At 36.4% G+C, this 27,256-nt stretch overlaps 1 protein-coding gene across 2 annotated transcripts in view; it reads right to left on the bottom strand.

The window, feature by feature from the left end:
• The window catches only part of tcf4 (transcription factor 4), a 237,237-nt gene that overhangs the window by 189,357 nt on the left and 20,624 nt on the right, over positions 1–27,256 (bottom strand). The gene's annotated exons all lie outside the window — the stretch shown is intronic.

The following is a 27,256-nucleotide window of genomic DNA, read 5'->3' as shown; positions in this document are numbered from 1 at the left end:
ACATGACCGACTAAACCACGGCGAGAGAAAACTTTATACAAAAAATATCCCGGAGGAAGGTGCTGAGATTTTGCTCTTTCATGCCTCAGAGACTTTAATGGAGTTCATTGACTTTATTAAGAATGTTTTTGCCAAAATTCCTTTGGATAAGTATAATATTAGAAACAAACGAATTGATTGTTGCATAACAATGGTTTGTTTGAAATAATCAGATGAGAAAAGTTCATATTGAGATCTTTAACTACTTCAATATGAGCGAATTTTAAAACATTGATTCCCTTCACAAACTCACATCTGAGATTTCTAGTGGGGTTTCTCTCAGATGAAAGATCTGATAAATATCAAACATCAATCATTTCAGATGAGTCTTTTAAATACAGAAGAGAAAGAGCACAGTGCTAGAAAACTAATGTGGAGACTAAGCATACCTCAGAATCTGAACTTAAGTGTTTGTTGAAATCTTTTCTGAAACATATGTAAAATTACATAAGAGTCTTTATCTTAATGAATTACTCCACTTTTATAAAAAAAATCCCAATAATTTCCTCACCCCCATTCTTATCCAATATGTTTATGTTTTTCTTTGTTCAGTTGAGAAGAAATAAAAAATTTTGAGGAAAATATTCCAGGATTTTCTCCATATAGTGGACTTTATTGGACCTCAACAGTTTACAGTTTTAATGCAGCTTCAAAGACTCTAAACAATCCCAACCGAGACATAAGAGGTCTTATAATATCTAGCAAAACCATCCTCATTTTCACCAAAAAAAAGTACTTTTAAACCACAACTTCTAGTCTTGCAACAGCCATGTAATGCGCCAGTGTGACCTTACATAATGCGTGATCACGTGGAAAGGTCACACATAACGTATGTGAAACTACTGCTGTTTACAAGTGTTGAGAAAGAGGAACGTCTTTTATTGTACAAAATGGTCCGCAAGTGTGCGTTTGGCATATGTAACCCATGACCTTTCCATGTGATTATGTAATGCGTAAGAAAGAAAGATATAAACATCTTGGATGACATGCACTGAAAATAATTATTGATTCAATTTACTCCATTTTTTAAGGTAAATGGTTGCAATCAATTTATTTAAGATGCATTTAGACCAAAAAAATGAAAGAAAGAAAAACTTTTGTTTAAATGTAACTTAAATAAATAAATTGCAACGACTTACCTTAAAAAAATAAGTAAATTGAATCAATAATTTTTTTCAGTGTGGGGGTGAGTAAATTATTGGGATTTTTAATGAAAGCGGAGTAATAATTTAAGTAATACATTTGAAAAGTTAAAGACTGCAAAAGTCTCCATTTGTTTTCTTTTTTACCTAACTGCTGTAAAGGAGAAACGACACAGTAAGCATTTTTTTGTCTAATAGCCATCAAAACAGAGATGATCAAAACAGATATCTAGGCTAAAACAAGGCAAAATTTGGGCAGTCAGTGAAAATTTAAAAAACATCTCATGAGTTATAAAAATGACAGGTAACCAAATTCAAGTTTATTTTGGCCAGAAGTGGGCTACTCATAGCCGGACTATAGTTATATAGGGTCTATAGTTAACCTAGACGATGAAATAATGGCTATTGCTTGTATTAAATTTACATTTAGGCATTTAGCAGACACTTTTATCCAAAGCGCCTTACAAAGATAAGGAAACAATCGAGCGATTTGGGAAGCAATAATACAAGAAGTGTTTATAATAGTGAAGCAGAAGTGCTTATGTTTGGCAGAATCGTTCAGTTTATGATACAAGCGTGAAAATTGGCATGAGCAGTCTCCATGGGTCACTTGACAAGAAAATTGTCCGAGCCACTTGAAATTTCAAGATGGCGGCCATTTTTCAAGATGGCCGACACCTTAGTGGAGCAGTTAAGTAGTGGTTTATTTGGTGATACAGGCATGAAAATGGACATGAGCAGTTCCTGTGGGTCACTTGAAAATAAGCCACCTACAGCTACTTGAAATTTCAAGATGGCAGCCATTTTTCAAGATTACCACCACCTAAATGGAGCAGTTAAGCGATACATTTGTTAGTTAGTGACATAAGCATGCAAATTGGTATGAGCAGTCTCTAAGGATTGCTGGACAAGAAAACACTCTCAGCCGAACCCTGGATCCTCAAAAGATTAATTTTCTGATAGAAATGTATTGTTTTTTATAACAAAGTACAAGTTTTCACACACTGAAACAATACCCGTTGAGAGAGAAAGAGAGTTTGTTCATTTTTTTAGAGAAGAGGTGTTTCTGCAGTCAGTACCAATTTGTCAAGTATTTTTTTAAGATTAGTTTTTATTTGTTTTTTGAATGTAACGAGAGATGTGGCTGATCGGACTCCTAAAGGAAGATCATTCCACCAGCTGGGAGTAGTGAAGGAAAATGAGCGGAAACGTGATTTAGTGCCCTTATGTGTAGGGTAAGACAAGGCGCCGCTCATTTGCTGAACGTAAGGTTCTGGATGGGGTGTAGGAATGCAGGAACGTGTGAAAGTATGTCGGTGCAGTGCCAGTGATGTATTAAAGACATTTCTAATGCAATCCGTTTGCATTACACTTAATTGCATTAATATTAATAAATATATTTATATAAAAGATGCTGTTTAACTTTTAATGGCTTTTAAGATGTTCATCAGTCAGAAGTACACAGAATCCAATGAAACATTTCAACATCCGAGCTCTATTCTTCAGGTCAAATCTATGATGTTGTTTAACAAGAGTCATCATCAACAGCTTTAACCTGAACCCACATGGCATTTGTCATATTGTGAATGATGTTTTGACACGCGGAGAGCAATGTGTTATGTCTGCACAGTCACAGGCAAATGTGCATAGAAATACTAAAACAGACCTTTCACCTCTGACCTCTGAGTCAAACAGCCGAAGTGGTATGAACAAAGTGTGTGTATACTGCATACTTAATAAATCCTCACTTAGATCAAGTAAACATCACTATGTCTGCAAATGTTGGAGAATGCAGGTGAAAGCCAAAGCAGAAGTGTATTGAGGAAGGTTTTTCTTTTATATTTCTGTAAGATCAATGATATCGCCCCGATCTCTCCTCATTAACTGACTGACAATTAATTGCCGGTAAGAGCGTCGGTGATAACATTAATGGAGGGATCGTGAGTCTCACTGTGGAATTACCGCAGTAATCTAATCTGGGAACGGAGCGTGACAAAGCCGTCATTAGTTCAGCCTCTCTTGAGATGTGCGAACAGAGAGCAAAAGACTCAGTTCAAGCAGTGATAACACCTGACATGCTATCGCTCACTTACTCGCACCTGCCAAACTAAAGGCGTGACACAATCTTACCCTCTTCACACCTGAATCTGAAACGGCCCGGTGCTGGGAGCCAGAAGCACCTAAAGGAAGACAATTACAAGATTTACCTCAGAATTATGAGCTCGTAGCGCCAGCATTACATATACAGGTTTACATTTAATAGTTAGCACATTTGTACAAATGATTGTAAATATAAATGCAGCAGCTCAATAACACGGTCTCCATATTCACTTCTTCACAATCATTCTGTGAATTGTCTCTATATAATGGGGGTTGTTAAAGGTGCAGTGTGTAATTTTTAGAAGGATCTCTAGACAGAAATCCAAAATAATATATAAAACTATATTATCAGGAGTGTATAAAGACCTTACATAATGAATGTGTTTATTACCTTAAAATGAGACGTTTTTATCTACATACACCGAGGGTCCCCTTACATGGAAGCCGCCATTTTGTGCCGCCATGTTTCTATAGAAACCCTTAATGGACAAACTATTTACTAAGTTGTCTCCAACGATGACATGTTTGTCCGGTGGCGGCTACCATAGCATTTCTATGTGTTTCAAAAGCGAGGGTGTGTAAAATTTACACACATAATAAGTATGTTTATAGGAAACAAATTATTTATTTGAGAATTTGAAAGTATTTATGTGGGAAAATTTAAAACTATCTGTATCTTATTGTTTATAAAATATTCTTAGCTGGTCCTGTTTTCTTGTCTGGGCTTTGTTTGCTCAAATATCTGTTTGCTGCATGAGGGTCAGGTGATAATGTTCTGGAATGAGCAGTGGACTGCCGTTGGTTGCAGTTCACAACCTCACCACTAGATGCCACTAAAATTTACACACTGCACCTTTAAAGAAACCTGTTATTATAAATTGGTCATCACTTACCTAATCTATGTTTTCTAATGCATTAAAAAATCTTGCCGCAAAAGTTTATTTGACAATACAATCATCATATTATACAGGAGACGTTTTGTGATCTTTCAGTCTGATCTTACACGAATTTGTACAATTGGCAAATTTGCATGAATTCATACAAAGCAAATTTAACAAAAATGTATGATTATTACAAAAAATAAAACAAGAATGAAACCCCAGATTGCGTTGGATCTTCTCATGGGAAAGGAGAGAGAGAGAGAGAGAGAGAGAGAGAGAGAGAGAGAGAGAGAGAGAGAGAGAGAGAGAGAGAGAGAGAGATGGAGTTAATACTTCAGTGTATTGTTTTATGAGGGTCAGTGTTATAATCGCTGTCTCCCTGATGGAAATACATGTGCTTTATATCTAATACGTTAATGAATTATTAATCACTTAAATTGTAATTAAATTAACAAGGATAACCGTGCAGCGGAGCGAGTTAGAGAGAGAGAAATTACAGGACATGTGATTATGTTGGAAGCTGTAAAATAATCCCTGTCAGGACAGAATGTGTGAGAGATTAAAAAGCTTTGAATTTAATGATAAATGAAGCCCTCGCCTTTGTGAGGTCCTGGTCTAAATGTAAACAGTCACTAATTGTATTAATGGATCATCTGCACTAGACTAGATTAACCAAAACTAGAGCTCAATGTAACAGACCGGTCACAGATATACAGTAATGAGTATTTAAAAGAGAATTCATGTGTTTAATGTGTTCTGCTACAATATAACTATCTAATAATTGATTAAATAATTATAATATAAATCCTACCAATTACAGTTCTAGTTAACTAATCATTTTATACATTTGATAATTGATTATGAAAATTATTTCAGTTTAAGAGAGTATTCATTTTAGATGTATTTTAATATCTTACATGATTCTGCAGGATAATTTATAATAATTGGTTAAAGGTGTTTTGTGTAACCTTTAGTAGGATCTCTTGACAGAAATACAATATAATCTACATAACTATATTATCAGTGTTGAATAATGACCTTACATAATGAACTGTATTGTTTTTATTACCTTACAATGAGCTGTATTTATCTCAATACATCGGGGGTCTCCTGACATGGTAGTCCCCGTCATGTTTCTACAGTAGCCCTAAATGGACAAAGTTAACTATAGAGCGTGTTTCATCCCTACATTGTCTCAGACAACGACATGTGTGTCCTGTGGCGACTACCATATGCGTTTTGAAATTGAGGGGTGAGCTGTTGGTTGCAATTCATAATCTCACCAAAAGAAGCCGCTAAAATTTAAACACACCACCTTTAATAATTGGTTTTGGCTACAAACATACTGTTAAAGAGCAGCTATCGTTCGATTCACGATTTTAAATTCCTTTAGTGTGTAAGTGTGCATTAGTACATGTTAACAATGCAATTGTTTTATCTTTCCCGAAGTGTGCGTGTATGCGCTCAAATCCATCAGTGCTTCAGCTCTCTACATAACCCCTATACGGTACGTTGCGCTGGATGCAGGGAGTGCTCATGGGAGTTGTAGTTTCCCAGTGTCACATTTGCGCATTGTTTATAATTTTGCATATTTTAAGAAAACTACAATAAAAAATTACATTCAACTTGCCAAAGTGGCTAGTGGGATTGGCTGTCTTACCCGCCACAGCGGAAATCTACCTGCATTTGGCGAGTTAGCGGGGGTTAATGTCAAGCCCTGTATATACACATGTAAATGTTTCTTAAATACATACATGCATGTGTGTTTATAATTACACACAGTGCACACATATATATTATGCAAAATGTTTATTATTTTATTATGTACTTAATCAGGATAAATCTTTTGACCGCCCTAAAACAAATGTAAGAATGCAAGTCAAAAGAAACAGTGTGATAGAGAGGATTGTGAAGTGTATATATATGTGTGTGTGTTGTGTAGGTGAAAGTGTGTTGTGTATCTGAGCGGTCTCATTACTGGCGGTCTGCCGCAGAGGAAGTGCCTCTGTCCGCTCCACTCTCTGCCAGATGAAATTAAGGCCCAATTATTGATAAATGAAGAGCACTTTTCACGGAAGCCGTGCCTGAAGATACACGCTGCATCTGTCACAAACACACACGCACACACACACACACATACACACACATACACACACACTGCTCACTCAAGTGTGTCATCGCATCCTGTGCATTCATCATGCATCTGTAGGAGACCAGCAAGTATGTGAAGAGATTCTGCACCAGTCTAATCTAAAGTATCTTCTACTACTCTATATCTGCTTAACAATAACAGATCCATCATCCATGAAATCTGGAGATTTTATTTTATAAAATACTTTATGTGGTAACATGGAAATTAACCGTTTAACAGCAGCACATACATTTTTGCCATTCCAAAGCCATATGACTTCTGTTAATCAAGATTTTAGCAAATGTCTGTGAGATCATATGTGCCACATAGAGTACATTCAGAGATTTACAGAGAGGCCAAACGTTTATCCCTTTTCACACAAAAATGACTGAAAATATCCGGAAAATGCTTCCGGGATCATGCGGGACCGATGACACGCACGTCCTCACTATGGCACGCCCCTTATGTCACTGTTTCTGCGTATTTTTCACACAAAATGCTTTCCATAAATGTAACTAGGACCTCTTTATGGGAGCGATACCAGAATATTTACGGGACATGTTTGTGTTAACACAGAAACCTCTCTGCTAATTTTACAGAAAACTTCTGGGATCAAAGTGCTGTATTTCCATATTTATGGTCTTCAAAAATATGGAAATATAATTTAATTTTAAAATGATCATTTTATTAGGCTTTTATCAGACTAATTTCCATATTATAATATATTAGTGAAAGAAGTGGTTTTCTAGACAGAGTTTAGATTACGACAGGCCATAGTTAGAGATTTTTGCAGTTTTTACAAATATAATTTACAAAGAACATTACTGGTGTGTTTCTTGAGACAAAACCATGGCACCACTGCCATGTCAGAGTAATCTGTTTTCAGTTAAGACACCTCAAACATGCATTTTAGGGACTAGTCTATGTATCATCTCTAACATAAATCTCTTTTCTTGTACTACAACAAACACACGGATTGTAGGCAACAGTTTACATCCTGGAATTGGTGATGTAGACAAGACCGATATTATCATAATTCCTCCCTCTCTCAGTCTGTAAATTAACAGCATTGCATTGTGACCGAATCTTTCAAACATGGTAAGGAGCGTCACGTTTCCTGCGGATGTCAGGTATTCAGGCCAATCAATAGAATTATGCGTTTTTAGATTTTTATCTCTTTTTTATGTTTTAGATTTTTAAGGGCCCTTAGCTCTGTAAGATAATTGTGATTTTATACCTCAGTAGTCGTCCCTTAATGTCAGAATCAAAATTTTATTTGACATGCATGTGCTAATTTGGAAAAAGTGACATCAACTCAGGACTCGAAGCAGGCACAAAACCATTTTAAACACAAGAGTTGTTTTGCAATTAATTATACAACAGAATCATCTAAAAAAATCGGAGCTTACAGTACACAAAAGCAAATGAATCAAAATAGCTTCTGTAGCTTTCGGCACAGTCGATTTAACATGCGCTTCAGATAAACACTTTACTTTTACTTTAAATGTAACTTAAGCACATACAATTATTTGCATAAAATTGTGTCCAGTTCTTGTATTTAAACAAACCTATATTAGTACTACACCTGGCACCGAGGTAAATCTGATGTCTGTTACAGCAAAATAAAGCATTCTCCGTTAAAAAATTTAGCACATAAGGAAGGCTAAGCCCAAATGCTGTTCGTACTTAAAGTCAAGCAATCATGACTTAAATTTTGTGTTTTAAATCTATAACTTAACTATCTTTATTCTTTTAACTTATTAACTTACCCATAAACTTAAAAATTAAAATTAAAATTATCAGAATACCCATAAGCCCTTGCGCCTGACAAATTTGAATGCTTTAATTTTGGTCCAAAAATAACAACTGATGGGACGTATACACAGTTGTTAATAAAAAGTTTTACACTCTTTGTAAAATTTTTGATGTAAAGTCACCTTTCAGGTGATCCTTTGGTACTGTATGCATGCACCACATTCAACTCATAACTTCATTTATTGATTGACATAGAGTCGGTCCTGAATACCTTTCATTACACCTTCTTATATTAAGTTAAATGACAATTTAAGTTCAATCTTTATGAACACCAAGTGAAGTTAATTGTTTAAGTGCACTGTACAAACTCCAAGTTTGGTGTAATTAGCTATTTAAGTTCAGTCTATGTGGCAACCAAGTTAAGTGAACTTAAATATGAAAAGTTTGGTTCCAAAACGCAATAAACGCCATTTAAAAAAAATGAGTTACTGCCAAAATCAGTATTATATCAGGTCAGTATTTAAAAGTAAATAATTAATTTTACGCAAAATCCAATATCCGACGTGTTATTCTGTCATCTTTTCTCCCCTTTTTTCCCAAAATGCGATAAACGCCACTTCTCCTTTTTTACAGAACACAATAAATCCATTCCAGAAATTACAGTGGACCATTCACGCAATGTAAACAAACATGGCGGCGCGCTGAGTACACGGAGTCCTAGTTTTCCTCATCTCCTTTGTACTTCGTGATCAACAAACAAAACAAAATAATACTTTAATGGCATTGATAAACCTGTGGTTGTTTTCTGTGACGGGAAAGATTGTCATCAACATCTAACAATTTACACGAAGCACTCGGGAGACTGGTGCTTATCTCCCGACAGCATCAAGTTTCTCATGCTAACACATTGACCCCAGGGGATCTTATGAATAACTTTACATTATTTTACTCAAAGTCAACGAAAATCGAGCAGGACCAAAACATTTTACAGCTGATCGCTGTGAAAAATGCTAACGGCGTCAAGTATAACCGCAGCAATATGACAGTGATCTTAATTTGACAAAGTAAGTGTTTTGATTAATGCCATTAATGTTTATTTTTTGTCAGTGTATATCACTGTTCAACTAAATGAATATATCATGGCAAAGATGAATGCACATTTATACATTCATTGAATAGATTTATAGCATTTTGAAAAAAAACCCGTCATGGATTTATTGCATTTTGTGAAAAAAAATAATTCGTCTTTATAATAAATCTTTGAAAATCAAGTTATGGATTTGAATTTTTTATGTTTTTATAACCTAAAGATGCTATGTGAAAGTTTGTTAAAGAAAATAGTGGTTTTCATCTTGTCACTTTCTTGGTATAGAAACACGTTTTTACCGAAATTTGTCAAAATGGTTTTATTGCGTTTTGGAACCAAACTCTTCATATATACATTTTTGGGAGACCCATTACTTAGGGAATGAGTTGACTCAATCATTGAGTTCAGTCAACTTATTAGGGTTTCGGTGTACCCACAATGCCTTGCAAACCCATAACACCTGCTGCCCTTTAAACTTGCTGAGAAGGGAACACGTGTCAGTCTCATGCCGATGTGTGCACGCACCCTGATCCTCCTGTTAATTAATAATGTCAGAGGAGACCATGTGTCAGAAACACAAATAAAGCTCAAAATGCATATTGCTTAATACAATTCAGTGCTGGGAAAGATGTTTTATATGTATCTATCCTACAGTAAAAAAAGATCAAACGATGAGGTAATGTTGGAAATACTTATTATTACTTGAATGAATGCAGTGTTCTTGTAGCTCAGTGGTACAGCATTGCGTTAGCTTGTGGGTTCGAATCCCAAAAAACACACAAATGCATGGCTTGAATGCATCGTATGTCACTTTGGATAAAAGTGTCTATCAAATGCATGAAGGAAAAATGTGTTTTGAAAAGCTGAGCTGCCGTCACATGACTGAATCTGAATAATATTTAAGTATAGCATGCAGCTATTAGTTGTTCACCAACACTGATTTAAAGACATTCATTTATTTTCTCTTCACCCTACTGTATCGACACTGACACACTTTTCACAAACCAGGTTTTATCTGTTCATAAATGACAGGCGGTTAATTTAGTAAAGTTAATCACATCATGGGACAACTAGAATTCACTCTGTTGGACAGAAATTCAGATTTGTGTGACCTGGATGTGGTGTTATCAGCGTTAGACGAGTGATGGTTTAGCCGTCAGACACCAGAGCGGGTTTCATGATAAAAGCTTCATACTGTTTCTCTAATCTCCAGTAGTTCTGGAGCACAACAGGACAGACACTGAACGCCGTCTCAACGCTCGGCTAGATGTCAATTTTTTATTTCAGTTCCTTTATTATCGGTTCGGTCCTAAACATATTGAATATTTATTTAAAACACCCCGTATAATGCACTGTAAAAAATCAGCATTAAGTTAAAACAACTTGATTTTGAAAGTCAGTTTTGACCTGTGATGACATAACAAGATATTGTTTGACTAAAAAAAAAATATTTGTTGATTTGTTGTCATTTTGTTACAGTGTGTAGGTGAATTGTACCCAAACCTGTCCATGTCCATATTTCCCTCATATGTAACAGATTCAGAGAGGTTTATTCAAATATGAAACACGTGCTAAGTGTGTAATATAGATGTGTTTTATTGTTTGGTGTGAAAAGGTTTCACCCATTTTCTATTAATAACCACATAGTGATACAAATCTCATGATAAATGACTAGGCTATAATATTATTGCTGGCATTAATAATCATTTGGATGGGCATACAGAGGCTGTTTTCCTGTAAATAGTTGGGTAATTACATCTGTAAGGGAAAAGCTTGTTATCTACCCATATAGCCTGTAGCTAGTGCTTTGAAATATAGGCCTGCCGTAAGCCACTAAAGTCACTAAAACACTGCTATTAGTGCTCATGTAAACATGTCTGTTTACAGTTTATAAGAAGCTCCATGCATCAGACTTATGCCCGATCTAAAGGTGCCAAAGAATGCATTGATGTTAAATTGTTCTCTGATATTTACACAGAAGGTTTGCGGCTTTATTAAGTGTAAAAATGATCCAGAGTCAATTTTTCATGTCCATTTACAACCCTAGGATTTGTCTTTATAATGAAATGGTCTATATTATTACCTTATTTGAAAGGGTCATGAATAAAAATGTTGAGCTCTGCTCTGATTGGCTGTTTCTCAGAGCAGCTCCTTCAGTAGCTCTGTGTGTGTGTAAACAGATCTATCAGATGAAGACACAGACTTTGAGGAATAATCAGTTGTTTGGAGATTGTTAATGGACGTTTCTGAGTGATAAGTTTCTGGGGTTTTTTCAGTATGCAATTGCAAAACGTAATATCTCACGTTAAAACCTAATATCTAACTTAGCAGTACCAACTTTGTTTTTAGCATTGTAACAACATTGTCATTAATTTAGTGTTTAATTTAATGTGTAATTTAATTTTAACGTCACAGTTGGTGTTATGTTGATATTGGTCTGTTTTCCAGCGGTCTTTTCCATGCATGAGGTTTACATAAGAAGAAGGAAACATTTGTGTTTGATGCTCATGATATGTCATTGTCATGTACACAACTCTTATTCTGCGTTTAGACCAGCCACGGTAGAGGCATCAATCACAAGTGATTTCAATGTTAAGACAATGTAAAGACACTGTTTTAGTTTGAGAACTCAGACGTTGTGCTGAGTGTAAATGAACATAGATGGAGTCTTATGTAAACGAACAGCTGATATTAACGTGACAGCGCATCATTTTAAAAGTAAAAATTATTTTTATTCAGGTAAATGGAGGTTTGCAACGGAGGTTTTGCCAAAAATAGTAAACATCTACCAACCAGCTATTATACACGCTATATCGGATTGTTTTAACATGTATACTTATAGATAATGTCTATTTTATATTTATGTTTGAGTATTGTTGGGTTTGAATTTTGTTGTGATGTGTTTATGTTTTGTTTAAATTTAGTTAGCTTATTAAGAAAGATAGACTGTAATTTTAAACACCATATAGGGGGTTGTAAAGGCCAATATGAAGGGAGAATTGTGATGCATCAGACATTATTTTCGAGTTTAATTTAAGTTTTGTTTTCTACTTTAAAATGAATTTCGTTTCAGATAATTTGTATCTTAATTTTAATTGATGTTTTGTTGATAAGTTTTGTGAATATAAATTAATAAAAACAATAAACTCAACGTCATTAATATTTAATGCTTGTTTAGCTGCTTTCGCTTTAGCTATTTCTGTGTTGCTAGCACAGGACGTGCACGGACCTCGCACACTTTTAAAAATGAATGCAAAAAGCATTTCTGGTAGGCTAAAGCAATACTTCACCTCTTACTATGTTTGATTGAAGTTTGCATTTGCTGAAATTTATTTTTGCTTCAAGTTCGTTTAGTACTGTTCACTTGAATGCTTTCTTTTTAAATCATAAAGACCTTTCTGTTTGGTTTATAACATCAACATTAACATTAACCTATTAATCATAGTAATATGTTGTAGGGGGGAGCTGAAGACTTTCCCAAACACATTTTTATAGGTTCAAAAATAGTGTCTGTTGTAGTTGCCAGCAAAGGATCCAGGTATGAATTTTTGTCAATATCGCACACCACTAGGCTGCATAAATGTGCAGAGGTAAGCTATTATTAGAGTAATAAGTTATTTTACACTTTTATGCGCATGCCCAGTTACGTGATTGGTCATGTTTCATGCGTTTATGGTGGTGTACAGTGTGGATGAAGATTTTTTTAAAATGCCAGTATAAACGAGGATCGTTTTCATTTTAAAATTCCATTTTAAAACACAAATGCTGTAATATAAACAAGGGCCTAAGTGTGTCTTTGCATTGACTTTGTATGTAATCTACTCATGCAAAACATTGAATTTGCGTTTGGTGTGTACGCCCCTTTCTACAGCACCTTAAACACGGACTGATCTGGATTCGGTATTATCGGTGCTCAGAAACACAATCTTTTAGCTGCAGTCAAATTCAATGTATTCACTTGCTGCATTAATGAAGGATTTCTTGTCGTGCAGTCAATCATATTGTATATAAACACTGACTATTGTTCATTGGCTTCATCTGATCAGATAAACTTATAACTATAAAGCACTCTACAGTAGAGTATATACGGCCCAAACATGTGCATTATTCACATTCACACAGCAAATACTTCCAGGCATTATTGTAAACGTGACAGAGCTGATAAATCTTTGTGTTGTTTGTATAGAGTTTGGAGTTCTTCAGTGAATAAATGCGAGGTGGCAGTCATTCTCACACGGGGATTTGGGTCTCTCTCACATGTCACAATGAGGGGTGACCCCAAACCCACAATGTTAGTTTGACATTGGCCCTTGTAATCCCTCAGCATTATGACCATCAGAACACAAAGAGCGGAACGTTAATTAATCTCAGGATTTATTCTGAATCTGCACAGCAACAACCCTCATAAATCAAGAAATATTTTCCAGCCTCATAGTGCTGTGCGAAGAAATGCAGGTGTGTGTGTGAAAATGATGTATTGTGATACACGCTCGACTGTGATCCAACCATGTAACAAACATCAATCATGCGACAACATGTTCATTGCCACCTTCTTCATCAAAACTAAGATGACTTACTGTTGTCAGAGAAGCAGGACAGAATTCCCTGCATGCAGGAATAAAGTTTGCTGATAAAACTCAACACAAATCTCATCAGGATCACATCACAGCAATACATTTAATGTAAATATGTGCTTATAAATAAGTGCATTAAAATAAACATTTGGACACCTATAAATGTGTAAAAAATCTGATCATAACTTTCACTTCCAGTCTCTCTCTCTCTTTTTCTCTGTAATGGTCTGAAAACAGCTCTGAACATGGCGGTAAATACAGTCTGAGAGGTTCAGGGTTAGATGTAGCTTGACCTTTGACCCTACAGGTGTGTTCAATCCTGACCCCAGGCATTCATAAACAGATGTTCACTTCCTCCTCCTGTTAAATCATATCTCATTTCATTCTCGGCGATGACAGAAGCTACGGGTGGAGCTAGTGATGCAGTACTCCAGACCGGTCTTGGTTTTGACACTATTTTTTGATACTCTTGGTTTTGGTCTCGGTCTCAACTGTTTTTGGTTTCGTTCTTGTCTTGGTTTCAGACTTAGTTGTCTCTGGATTTTTTTTTAAGACTATGCGAGAATTACACTAAATTGTATCTCTGGTGCATTGTCTAATTCACATGTTAACATCAATAATGTGATCACGACAATTGTTTCACAATGGCAATCTTTCGTCTGGGACAGCCAAAAATTGTGCAGTGTATCCCGTATATCTTAGGACAGTGTATCTTAGGACTTGGTCTTGTCTTGGTGTCACAGTCTTTGGTCTTGGTGTCTACTGTCTTTTGTCTTGGTCATGTCTTGGTGTCGACTGTCTTTGGTCTTGTCTTGGTGTTGACTGTCTTAGGTCTTGTCCTGGTGTCGACTGTCTTTGGTCTTGGTGTCCCAGTATTTGGTCTTGGTTTTGGTGTCAACTGTTCTTTGTCTTGGTCCTGTCTTGGTGTTGACGGTCTTTGGTCTTGGTGTCGATTGTCTTTGGTCTTGTCTTGGTGTCAAAGTGTTTCCTCTTGGTCTTGTCCTGGTGTTGACTGTCTTTGGTCTTGGTGTTGCAGTCTTTGGTCTTGTCTTGATGTCAACTGTCTTTTGCCTTGGTGTTGACTGTCTTTGGTCTTGGTCTTGTCTTGGTGTTGATTGTCTTTGGTCTTGTCTTGGTGTCGCAGTGTTTCCTCTTGGTCTTGTCCTGGTGTTGACTGTCTTTGGTCTTGGTGTTGACTGTCTTTGGTCTTGTCATGGTGTTGACTGTCTTAGGTCTTGGTGTCGACTGTCTTTGGTCTTGTCTTGGTGTTGACTGTCTTTGGCCTTGTCATGGTGTTGACTGTCTTAGGTCTTGGTGTCGCAGTCTTTGGTCTTGTCTTGGTGTCAACTGTCTTTTGTCTTGGTCCTGTCTTGGTGTAGATTGACTTTGGTCTTGGTCTTGTTTTGGTGTCGCAGTCTTTGGTCTTGGTCTTGTTTTGGAGTCAACTGTCTTTTGTCTTGGTGTCGACTGTCTTAGGTCTTGTATTTTGTTTTGGTGTCGACTGTCTTAGGTCTTGGTCATGTCTTGGTGATGACTATCTTAGGACTTGGTCTTGTCTTGGTGTCAACTATCTTAGGACTTGGTCTTGGTGTCGACTGTCTTTGGTCTTGTCTCGTTGTTGCAGTCTTTGGTCTTGGTGCTGACTGTCTTTGGTCTTGTCTTGTTGTTGCAGTCTTTTGTCTTGGTCTTGGTATCCACTGTCTTTGGTCTTAGTCTTGTCTTGGTGTCGACTGTCTTTGGTCTTGTCTTGTTGTTGCAGTCTTTGGTCTTGGTGCTGACTGTCTTTGGTCTTGTCTTGTTGTCGCAGTCTTTTGTCTTGGTCTTGGTATCCACTGTCTTTGGTCTTAGTCTTGTCTTGGTGTCTACTGTCTTTTGTATTGGTCTTGTCCTGGTGTCGACTGTCTTTGATCTTGGTCTTGGTGTCGACTGTCTTTGGTCTTGGTCTTCACACCCTCTGGTCTCGGTCTCAGTTAGGTGGTCTCGACTACAACACTGGGTAGAGCTGAGGTAGGGATGGGCAATATAAACGATATGCAATATAAACGATAGAAAATTGGCATACGATAGAGATTTTAAATCTATTGCACTATCGCGATAATGCATGTTGATGACACAATCTACCCGCGAACTTTAGAGCCACGAGCTGCAGCCGAATAAACATGGATGAAAGCGTCAGCGAAACAGAGGAACAAGCCATAAGTTACATAAGTTAACTGCTGCTCCACGCGCGAAATTGGCATTATGGTCTAGTAATTGTGAAACATGCAGTATATATATTCAGTATAGTCCCCACAAGCATTTAAAGTGTTTAGTGTAAAAATAATTAATAATTAATAATTAGTGTAAAAATAATAAAAATAATTAACTGTGTTTTTTAGCAGATAGATCTTGTCAGCTTTATCATTTTAAAAGTAGATCACCACACAAAAAGGTCTGGACACCCCTGCTGTAGAGTGTGTCAGGCAAAATTTCCAGCTTAGAGAGGTAACAAGACTAATCTGGCCATAACGGTTTACTTTTACTTACTTTATAACCTGTTCTGAAACGAGTCTATTGAAATTATTATATCGCAATACATATCGCTATCGCAAGAGGCTGCAATGTATAACGCAATATGGATTTTAGGCCATATCGCCCATCCCTAAGCTGAGGACAGCACAGCTTTTTGCGTTTTTTAATGAATCATTTACTCCTTTATAAATAATAGTTTCTTTGCAAAGTAGCTTAATAAACATATTAAGGAGGCATAATAAAACAAAATGACTGTTTGTTTAAATGTTCTCCTGGATAGCTCACTGGTAGTGCATGAGTTTGAACCCAGGGAACACACATACTAAAAAAAGCACTGTAAACTCTTTGGATGAAAGCATGAATGCAGAAATGTAAATGTAAAGCCTCATGGTGCAGTGCTATACCAGATATGAAAACACAGGATTATGCATTAAAACAATGCATAAAAAAGTCAAGCAAGCGTTCTTAATTCATAAAAGAAGTTTGAGGTCTTCACAGAACCATGTGGATTAAATTTATCCTCTGTGGTCGCTCTTGAATCATCACGGTTCTGCTCTGCCTCGTGTTACTTTAGAGAACGAGAGCGTTTGCAAACATCTCTCACAGATGGATTCTCTCCTTACATCTAACGCGAGGCCTTTTGAAGGGTGAAGATTCGTCAGCGGCGGTTCGGCTCTAAATTCAGAAGGATGTCAGCACATCTTGTAACTGCTCTCGTGTGGACACCCTTAACGATGAAAGCAGCCGGATCAAAGAAAGATCATAATGGTGTGTGGCGTGAAGCAGTGCATGCTACAAAGCAGTACACTAATAAGGGAAGTTAAGAAGAGCTCTTGACAGTGGCAGAAGAGGAGTGCAGATGCTGCCCGGGCACAGAATGCCACGAGTGCCACTTCACCTAAACTCATGCCTGTAACGTTTACTGAGCCAGACTGAATATTAAACAGACACGCTGACGGATCTCTGCTAAAATGATTCGAGAGTTATTTCTTTATAACACAAAAGCATAAAGTTTCTCTTATGTGACTCGGTTTTGACATGTCTACTGCTTACATATGCAGCTGACCTCTGAAATAAGTTTTAGGTAACAAGACAGTGATTAAAACAATATAAGGTTGGATTTGGTGACTTACACAGCTCAGAAATTAAAAAAACATAAGATGAAGAAATTTACTTCCATGCCTCCACAACACTTTTTGTTCTATATCTTAATCAAAACATATCAAAACTTTTTACAAATTCACAGGAGATCTTCTGACAGTAAGAGAAAAATATGTATAAATATGTAAAGTAGCTGCGTTACTATTAACCCTGCATTAGTTTGTGCCCTGCTCACCCATACTGTTTGTTGCAACCCAGTCTCAAGGCAAGTCGTGATATAGTAACGAAAATTTTGATTAATTTATTCGTGTTTGATGACACGAATTTCCGCTGTTTTTCGTGTCTCTGGAGACGAATGTCTTTTTCGTCCTTCCCAGCACGAATTTCTATCAATGGCTGTTCGTGTCTGTGGCACGACTTTCTTTATCGTGTCATTTTATATTTTGTTTTCTCATCGTTCTTTTCTATTTTTTGACCATTATCGCTTGGGGTTTGGGTTAGAATCACTTTCTGTGACTTCCTAACCCAAACCCCAACTCTAACCCCAACTCCAGGTGAGAATAGTTTTAAAAGCGGGGCGAAAAACATGTAGAAACAAATGCAAAAAATAACGTCCTAACGCAAACCCGGAATCTAACCCTAACCCCAAGCGACAATGATTTACAAATAGAAAAGAACAACGAGAAAACAAAATATAAAATGACACGATAAAGAAAGTCATGCTGGGAAGGACGAAAAGACATTCGTCTCCAGAGACACGAAAAACAGCGGAAATTCGTGTCATCAAACACAAATAAATTAATAAACATTTTTGTTACTATAGCACGACCTGCCTTGAGACTGTGTTGGTTTGTTTATGAGTAACATAATAAAATAAAACTAAAAAGTTTGCTTACATTCAACTCTAAAGAGCAATGTGTGTGTGTGTGTGTGTGTGTGTGTGTGTTATAGCCTGGACTCATGTTTCTCAGCGGACATTGATTTGGCGGCACATGAAAGCTCACACATTAGATCAGTGTCACGTCACTCGCACAATTTAGCACTAAGATCTGCTGGCACTGCCAAAACTGCTCGATTGCCACCTTCACTTCCACGTCTCTCTCTCTTTCTGTCGCTGGAGGTTAAAACAGGCACTCATAGCACCCTGTCAGATTCAGACTAAATGCTATGCTAAGGATCTATCTGCATACACACGCGCACGCACACACACACACACACACACACACACACTCAGGTGTTCCTCTTTCATCACATACTGTTACTTTCTATCAGTGAGATATTATAGTGAATCTAATCTACAACCTGTTACACAAATGTAGTTCAAATGTTGCAGACTCTCTGTCATTTCAATAACATTTACACATTACAAATATTCACACATACTAAAGCTTCTGTCTATAATGTTTGATATTATTGCTGTATCAAGTTGTTCATTTCGTCATTAAAGGGATAGTTCACCCAAAAATGAAAATTCTGTAATTTACTTACTTTTATGTTGTTACAAACCGTATAAATGTCTTTGTTCTGATGAACACAAAGGAAGATATTTTGAGGAATGTTTGTAATCAAACCGTTCATGAGCCCCATTCATTTCCATAGTATTCTTTTTTTCTACTATGGAAGTTAATAGTAGCGGCCGCTATGTGCTTATGATCATTTATCAAAATATCCGAGATGTCCATAATCTTTCAGACAAGCACATTTGGAGTTATTTTAGTAAAAGTCCTTTCCTTTCCAAGCTTTAAATTGGTAGAAAACAGGGATCAGGGAACAACATATGACTTTAAAGCCCAAAAAAGTGCCTCACAGAAGTAATCCACACAGCTCCGAGGGGTTAATAAAGGTCTTTTGCGGGTAATCGATGCAATATTATAAGAAAAATATCCATATTTAAAACTTTATTAACTATAAAAACTAACTTCCAGTAACAACGCCATCTTGTACACAATTTACAAGAGTAACTGTGCAACGTACCCATCGTAAAGATGAATCGCGTCAGTCCAAGATGGCGCCATTACCGAAGTTAGATATTACAGTTCATAAAGTTTAAAAAAATCACATTTATTATCCGCAGAAGACCTTTATTAACCCATTGGAGCCATGTGGATTACTCACTTTTTTGGGATTTAAAGTCAGAAGTTGTTCCCTGATCCTTGTTTTCTCCAAATGTGTTTGTCTGTAAGATAATGGACAATGTATCTCGTATTGCTTGAGGATGAGTAAATCATGGAAATTTTGATATTTGGCTAAAGTATCCCTTACTTTATAAAATTTTTATTTAACAACAATAAATTGTGCTGTAAGATAAGATTGATGAATGTTACACGCAAATACTAAAAACTTTAAAAAGGACTGAATGCTGATGATAAACATCTTTACTTTGTGTCTGTGCTTCTCAATGTCCTGATGTATGAGAGAATACGGCCTTAACATACATACAGAAAAACATTTTACTTTCAAGTGTTTGACTCATTGGTAGGTGATATAATGTTTGGCTTTCTCGTTCTTTCTCTCTATCTCTGTGTGTGTGTGTGTGTGTGTGGTGTGTATGAGCTCTTTGATGTGTGTGTGTGTGTGTATATTTTTGGGTTGGGGTCTGGTAATTAGGACCCATCTGATAAAGCTCTCGATCGGCTCTCGTACGAGCAGAGAAGAAAAGCTCAATAGGTTTCATTAGAAGTAACACAATACACTAATAACAGTTACAAGATAGCAAATCCATGCGGTAATTAGAGCGAGATGATTGATATATCAGGACCTGGTTGTTTTTGATCCTGCGTGAAGCAGTGATGTGATTGTAAAGAGCGAAGCTGTGATGACGTACAGCGCAATTACTCACAAATTATTCAAGCAATCAGATGAACAGAGAAAATGAAGTTTGGACCCCGAGAGCTGCTGGCAAAGTGGCCGCACACATATTAATAAAGAGCAAAGATGGAGAAGAGACACACAGATGGAGGGATGATGGCGGTAAACAAGCAGACAAACGGGATGTTTACCAAAACACTGACAAATCACAAAGATGTTCTCATTTTTTTGGAAAAGGAAAGAGAAGAAAATAAGAGAACAGAAAGATTAAGTGACACACGGATGTATTAGGTTAATGTCAGAATTAGGGCTGCACAACAATTAATCGCGACTAATCGTTTGCAGAATAAAAGTTTTGTTTACATTATATATTTGTGTGTACTGTGTATAATAATTATACATATATAAATACACAGACATGCATGTATACGTTTTAAAAAAAATATTTACATGTGTATTTACATTTTTATATGATTAGTTGATTAGTAGTTTTATATGCACATGATTAGTTGCGATTAGTTGTTTTTTCAGCCCTAGTCAGAATACAAAGACAAAACTGAACTGTGCTTAAATCTAAAGTCTTTTATAAATAGATTTCTGTAACACTTCAGCGTTTGACAGAAAACCACACATTCAAGTGTCTATGACATTAATGAAGATTAATCAACAGTTAAGGTGCTACAGACTGACACCTCTCAACCTGAACTCACGTTTGACTCACGGCACTCCACAAACTCAAATGAGCATCACCAGAGAGAAAGAGAGAGAGAGAGAGAGACTGAGAGAGAGATTTAATTACACATACTATTGTTCATTAATTGCTTTCAAAGCAACAAAAAAAGAAAGAGGCACAGGAACAAAGCTCAGGTCTGTAAATATGACACATATTATTGTAAATTAATGACCTGTTAAGGAGTTACGCACACCTGATAGATTCTCATGATTACATCTTACAGATGTAAAGACAGGAAACACCTCCCTCATCTTCAAAACAACACAACTGTGTGCGTGTGTATGTGTGTGTATTATAAATGACTTTTAATCTCATCCAGTAGCATAATTATAAGGTTAAATGCAGCAGATATATTCTGTTAGTTTTTTGTTGAAGTGTTTAGCATTGGGGGTGCGGTGGGTTAACGGTATTTCATGCATCTGGACTTATTAACACAGTTAATCCCTTACCTGTCACCCCCCAGACTCCCCCCCAGTTGATGTGCACCTTGATGAATAGGGTTTTAGTCTTATAAATATGTAAAAACAAATTGGCCCATTAACTTTTAAAAATTGACTTTCACTACATATTTTTTCCCAAAATGGTGCTAAACTATAAAAACTCTTTCCAAAGCTATATATTTTCTCATGATCGCATAAATATTTACATCCAAAATATTGAAGTAAACTTAGGTGTCCCGTATATGGGATGGGTGACAGTTAAGGGTTAAAGAGTTGTAATCCTCATGCTAAACAAAGGCAAAGTGCCAAAAAAGCAGTTGAGCATGTGACTCTGGGCTAAACTCACTCTTTCTCTTTCCTACAAGTTTCAGAAAGTTTATTTTGAACATGGTTAACTGTTACATATCAAGGACCCCTTATTCCTTTTATGGGCACTTCCCCCGGAAAAGCACGCCCACACATCAATAAGAGTGAGAGTGAGAACGCTCAACATCAGCATTGTTCCTGCACGTGACAAATTATATCAAGAATTATGTTAAACACAGCCATCATTTACATATGCTAACGACATTTAGTTTAGCGCAGTGTTGGGTAAGTTACTCAAAAAAAGTAATTAATTACTAGTTACTAATTACATCTTCAATCATGTAATTAGATTACTTTACAAATTACTCTCTCCAAAAAGTATTTAAATACTTATTACTAATTACTTTCTAAATCCTATTTAGTACATGATACAAGGATAGGCTTGAAATGGCAATTATTCTGGTCCCACTTTAGGGTCCAATTCTCTAACTTTTAACTACTTTTTACTCAATATACTCCAACTACTGCTTATTAATACTAAAGAAGTTGTTAATTTTAAGTATGGGTAGAAATGGGGAGGGTTAAGGGTGTAGAATAAGGTTTTGCAGAATCAGGCATTAATATGTGCTATTAAGTATTAATAAACAGCCAGCATCTCATTAATATTAATGCTAATAATCAACCAGTTTATGTGAGAATTGTAAACTAAAACCATGTTAAATCCAATATATTATACATAATTGTTTTACATTCCATACAAAGTATTTAGTAAGATCAGAAGTAACTGTAATTAGATTACAATAAAATAAGAGTAATCCCTTACTTTACTTTTTCAAGGGAAAAGAAATTAAATTACAGAAACTAATTACTTAGTAACTAGTTACACCTAACACTGGTTTAGCATTATAAATCAATCTTTATGCGACACGTATACAGTTAAAGAACTGTAGAGATTAAAAAAGACAATAAAAAAGATATTAGACTTTTTGCAGTCTGTGATAGTGACGTCACGTGAATGGATGTGATCATGTGTAAAATCGTCTGACTAAGGTTGTTTAGTCTGATGCTGTGTTTTTGTTTGAGACCTGATGGCTGATGCAATTTTATCAGATGCCTGAGTACTGACGCTAAGGTCCGTACATTGGTCTTTAAACAAACTTAAAGACAACTAGATGTATGACCTAAATCAATGCACTAAAAATCAATTGAAGTATTAATGGTATTCAGTATACTTTATTCAAGTCCACTAAAGTACTACTCAAGTAGGACTATATTAATGAGTATATTTGTATTTAGCTCAAAAATAACAAACATACTACAAAGGTACTTGGTGATAAGGGGGAAAAGTTCTAAGGGCCCATGAACTTTTTGGGGCCCCAGCCAAGGACTGTGCCACACACGCAACCCCCTTAAGCTGAGCCCTCTTAGCTCCGCCCCGTCTTTACTCTGCGTGTTAGCGCCGTCTTCAATCCACGGTCTCACAGTGCGGAGTGAACTTCACAAGAGAGCAAGGTGTGTGTATTTACTGCTATTTGCTATGATATGTGCACGGCATATGTGCACTTCCTTACTATAAATGCAGTTTACACAATGTGACGCTGGAGCAACCCAATGCAGTTTTCTTTCCACTGTAAAGTCTTCGCTTTGTTCACCCCAGTTTAAAAAAACACAAGGCGATTTACGTTCCCTGTTTTATGTTATGATTCTAACGCGAAGTCAGCCCTTATAAGCTGTTTTAATTAACGTAGCCCGTATAAGCTAATTAACATAAACTAGAAATGCGATCGGTTACACACTCCAATGTTTTGTAGGGCAATATGCCAAGGAAGGATTTTTAGGCAGATTTTTAGTCGAGAATCGAGTTGATTGTGATAAAACTGAAATGCAACGAAGGCTAAACTAGTCCAGTAATGTATATTAAGGCTTCTCACCTTGCAACAGCTTTAAGAAATCAATGGAAATCGTAATCTGCTATAGTTGTCCTTCATTACATTTTTGAGTCCCGTTGATTAATAAACAGTCTGAAGACTCATTTAAGAGTATAGCTGTTTTCTTGAGTTCGGGTTTCAATGATCTGTCATTATTTTTGCTTTAATGTAGCTGCTGGTGTGTGAAACCTGTTCTTTCACCTTATAAATAATGATAATAATTAAAATACAAGCTTTGGTCAAGCGTTTTTGACCTAGGCTTATTTGAGGCATAAGGTAACTGTATAGAAAAGATGCATTGTTGTTGTTCGCCATTTTGAAATGTAACAATGTCATTGGTGTGTGTAACATCTCAAGTATACAGCATGTCGTTGAGACTGTCTCTGAATATCAGACTAAAGCCTCAAATCTTATTGTGAGATAAAAAGCATTACAATTGAATTTCAAGCATTAATTTCACTGTGATTTCAGTCAGTGACATGACCTTACTTAGTCAATATTAAAGAAATCAAGTTTGTTATTTTCACAAAATGTTCTTTAGATTATGTAGGATGATTTTATGTGGAAAACAGTAAATCACAAATAAATACTTCATCTGGGTTTTCACAGGGATGGTAACCATTACCTTTAATCTATGTTTAATAATGTTGCATTTTCTCTGATTATTTGATTACTGTACTGTATTTTTCAATTAAATTTACATTGCACAATAAATTATTTTAGCTGCAGACATTGTAAGTCTTAATAAATACTGATAATTGTGGTCAAAACAATAGCAAAAGAAATAGTTCTGTATTATTAAATTGCATGTTGTATGTTTGGTGCGAAATTGGTATGTTGGGGGCCTGACCTCCTATTCTTTCATAGGGCCCAAAATTGCCAGCGGCGCCCCTGATCATCTGAATGAAGTGTCATCTGCATCATCTACCTGCAGGAATTACACATGCAGATAAACAACAGGTATAAATGACTGAATCCTGATGCAATGGATTGTACAAATGTTTTTCTCTATTAAAATGTTGAAATTTGGGGATTCTAAATTGAGAACAGCTTCAGTACTATATATTTATTTATTTCAATATTCAAGACAAGTACTTACTTAATTTATTATTGGTTTCTAGTAAAAAAGCAATAAGAAATGGTTGCATGAGAATCCACCAAAAAAGAAGAACGGATAATGTTTGGAAAAGTTAAAATGGTTAAAGTATAGGAGTGTGAATAAAACATAGTGAGATGTCGTAAGTGCACTGCAATGTCTGTGTTATTGTTGTATGTTTTATGAGAGGACCTTGAACCTTTTATGTACAAATATTCTCCTGGTGGATGTTTTTTTCCCGCTCTTCTGAGACTATTGGCAGTGCAACCCCTGATATGAAGTTAATTGTATATGAACAACATCGTTGTATGTGATAGCCCTAGTGACCTGTCTGTTCCGTTCGTTTGCATGTGTTGTGTATAAAAAAATTAAAGTTGGAAAAATTCGATCTCAATGATTTTGAAACTTATCAGGCACTGATTCACAAACACAAACACTGGTGCTTATTAAAAGCCTGACAGTAAATCCTGTAAATAATGCATAGAGAATAAATAAATCATGTTTCCATGTGCTGCGGTTTTTCCAGATGTCCAGACATTAACCGACTGTCTAAAATTAGAGAAATAATTGTGTATTTCGCTCTACAAAGATAACAACCAGACAAATTCACGTACGGCTGCATTTGTTTCATTATTCACAGGGCTGTTGTTTGACTAACGGCATCTTTATCTCGTGTTATCTTTCTTTTCTATTTTGTTAAATGAAAATGTTGATTTGGCTGTCAGGTTTTCTTTATTGCTGCATGAAAGAGCCATTATGAAGTACATCCAACAAAAGTTCAGATTTTAGATAACTCGTCTCTCTGTGTATCTCTCTCTCTCTCTCTCTCGCAGGTTTTTCTGTAGGCTAAATGAAACGAGTCGGGTGTTGAGTAGTTTTGTGGCTGTATTTTCTCTGCGGTCCGTCAGAAGTGCTTTGCTGCTTGATTACCTCTTCCGTCCTCTCTCACCCTGTGGCACCACTGCAGGCTACGCCACATCCACGACACCTGGACCCTACGAACCCCCCAACCCTCTGAGAGAAGACCACTCGAACCCGAGCACAGCTGTTACGAACCACTGCCACACAAACACACACACACACACAAACTGCAACATATCAGACCAGAACTGTTCAACTAATCTGAGACACTCAGAATTGAGAGTCTGAGGAAAGTATTTTCTACATACTGTAAAAATATATTAATTAAATTCTTTATATCTTTAAGCACCCGAGCTTTGTTTACAGTCTGAGGGAGACACACGCTGTATTCAAGCTATTCTACATTGTTTGTATTTTGGTATTGCAATATTTTTTAAAACGGTGCGTAAGTGTGCATGTCGCGGATGTCCTAATCTCTCAGACTGTAAACAAAGCTCGGGCGCACCAGATAACACGTCAGCAGCTTCGTACGTCAGCAGCGTGACTGCAGTGTGGTGATCGCGGATTTACAACAGACCCGTAAAAGAGAAGAAAATGCTGAATAAAGTTGTAATTTTTGTTATTTTTGGACCAAAATGTATTTTCGATGCTTCAACAAATTCTAACTGACCCACTGCTGTTTTTATTACCTTTCTGGACATTTATTTAATAGTTGTGCTACGGTAATATGAAGCTACCAAAGTTTACATGTAGTGACAATATTTCTGGTTTCTATGTTTGGTAACAGGTAACGGAGTTATTCTTGGTTCTTAACATAGACTGTAAAAAATATGGACGTAGTGCCCGTAACGTCACCCACAGGTTTGTGAAAAGCTTTTTTAAACCAATAGTTGGCACAGCCTGCCGTCGGCATCTTGGCATCACCTCCCCGCGCATCACTCGCAGATAACCAAAAATGGGTAAGAGGCGAGACGTGGGTGAAGCTGAGGTAGTTGCTGTGGCTGTGGCAGTACACCTGTCACTTAATTATGCAGAATTTTAAGGCTTAATATAATTTAAACGAATGAGTTAAAAAAAAATTCACCCCCAAACCGTTCTCATGAAGGGTAAACACATTATTTTCTCCTGTAAAGTTGGACATTTTAACATTGGGGTCTATGGGCTTGACTCCCTTTTGGAGCCTCTAGTGGCCAGTCGATGAATTGCAGTTTAAATCACTTCCATATTGTCTTCATCAGAGAGATTGAAAGGTTGCCACTTGGTCCTTTCCTTTTTGGATTATTATTAATTATTTTCAATTAGCCTTCAAATTGAAAATGTTAATTGAAATTCCCAATGGAAACATATAGACCGTTTCATCGGGTGCACATGCTGTGACGCGATAAGCGAACTTTACTTCTGATTTCTGTTTGTTTAATGGTCTGACTAGTTGCTGAAACTAAACAAATACCTTGTCGAAAAAAAATGTTTTGGGTTCCTAAGTAATCTACGTGTTGTTTATTTTGCTTGTTATATAAATAAACTACTTTAAAAGGACTTTATTTGTTATTTATTCTTCGCAGAGTTTACCGGAAGTTACGTGATGACCACGAAAGCCGCTTGTTTATGTTGTTACTGCTGAAACCGTCTATAAATGGGAAAAAACTCCCATACATTGCAAAACATTTTATGCTCATATGAGTTGGTTTATCAGACAATCCAAAAAAAAGGAATATTTAGCAAAACTGAGGTCACCTGACAGGCATAAACTTCACAATATCATT

Source organism: Misgurnus anguillicaudatus, chromosome 9, assembly GCF_027580225.2.
Source record: "Misgurnus anguillicaudatus chromosome 9, ASM2758022v2, whole genome shotgun sequence".
Lineage (NCBI taxonomy): Eukaryota > Metazoa > Chordata > Actinopteri > Cypriniformes > Cobitidae > Misgurnus > Misgurnus anguillicaudatus.
Note: the sequence above shows the minus strand (reverse complement) of the source record. Positions and strands in the feature narration are given on the sequence as shown.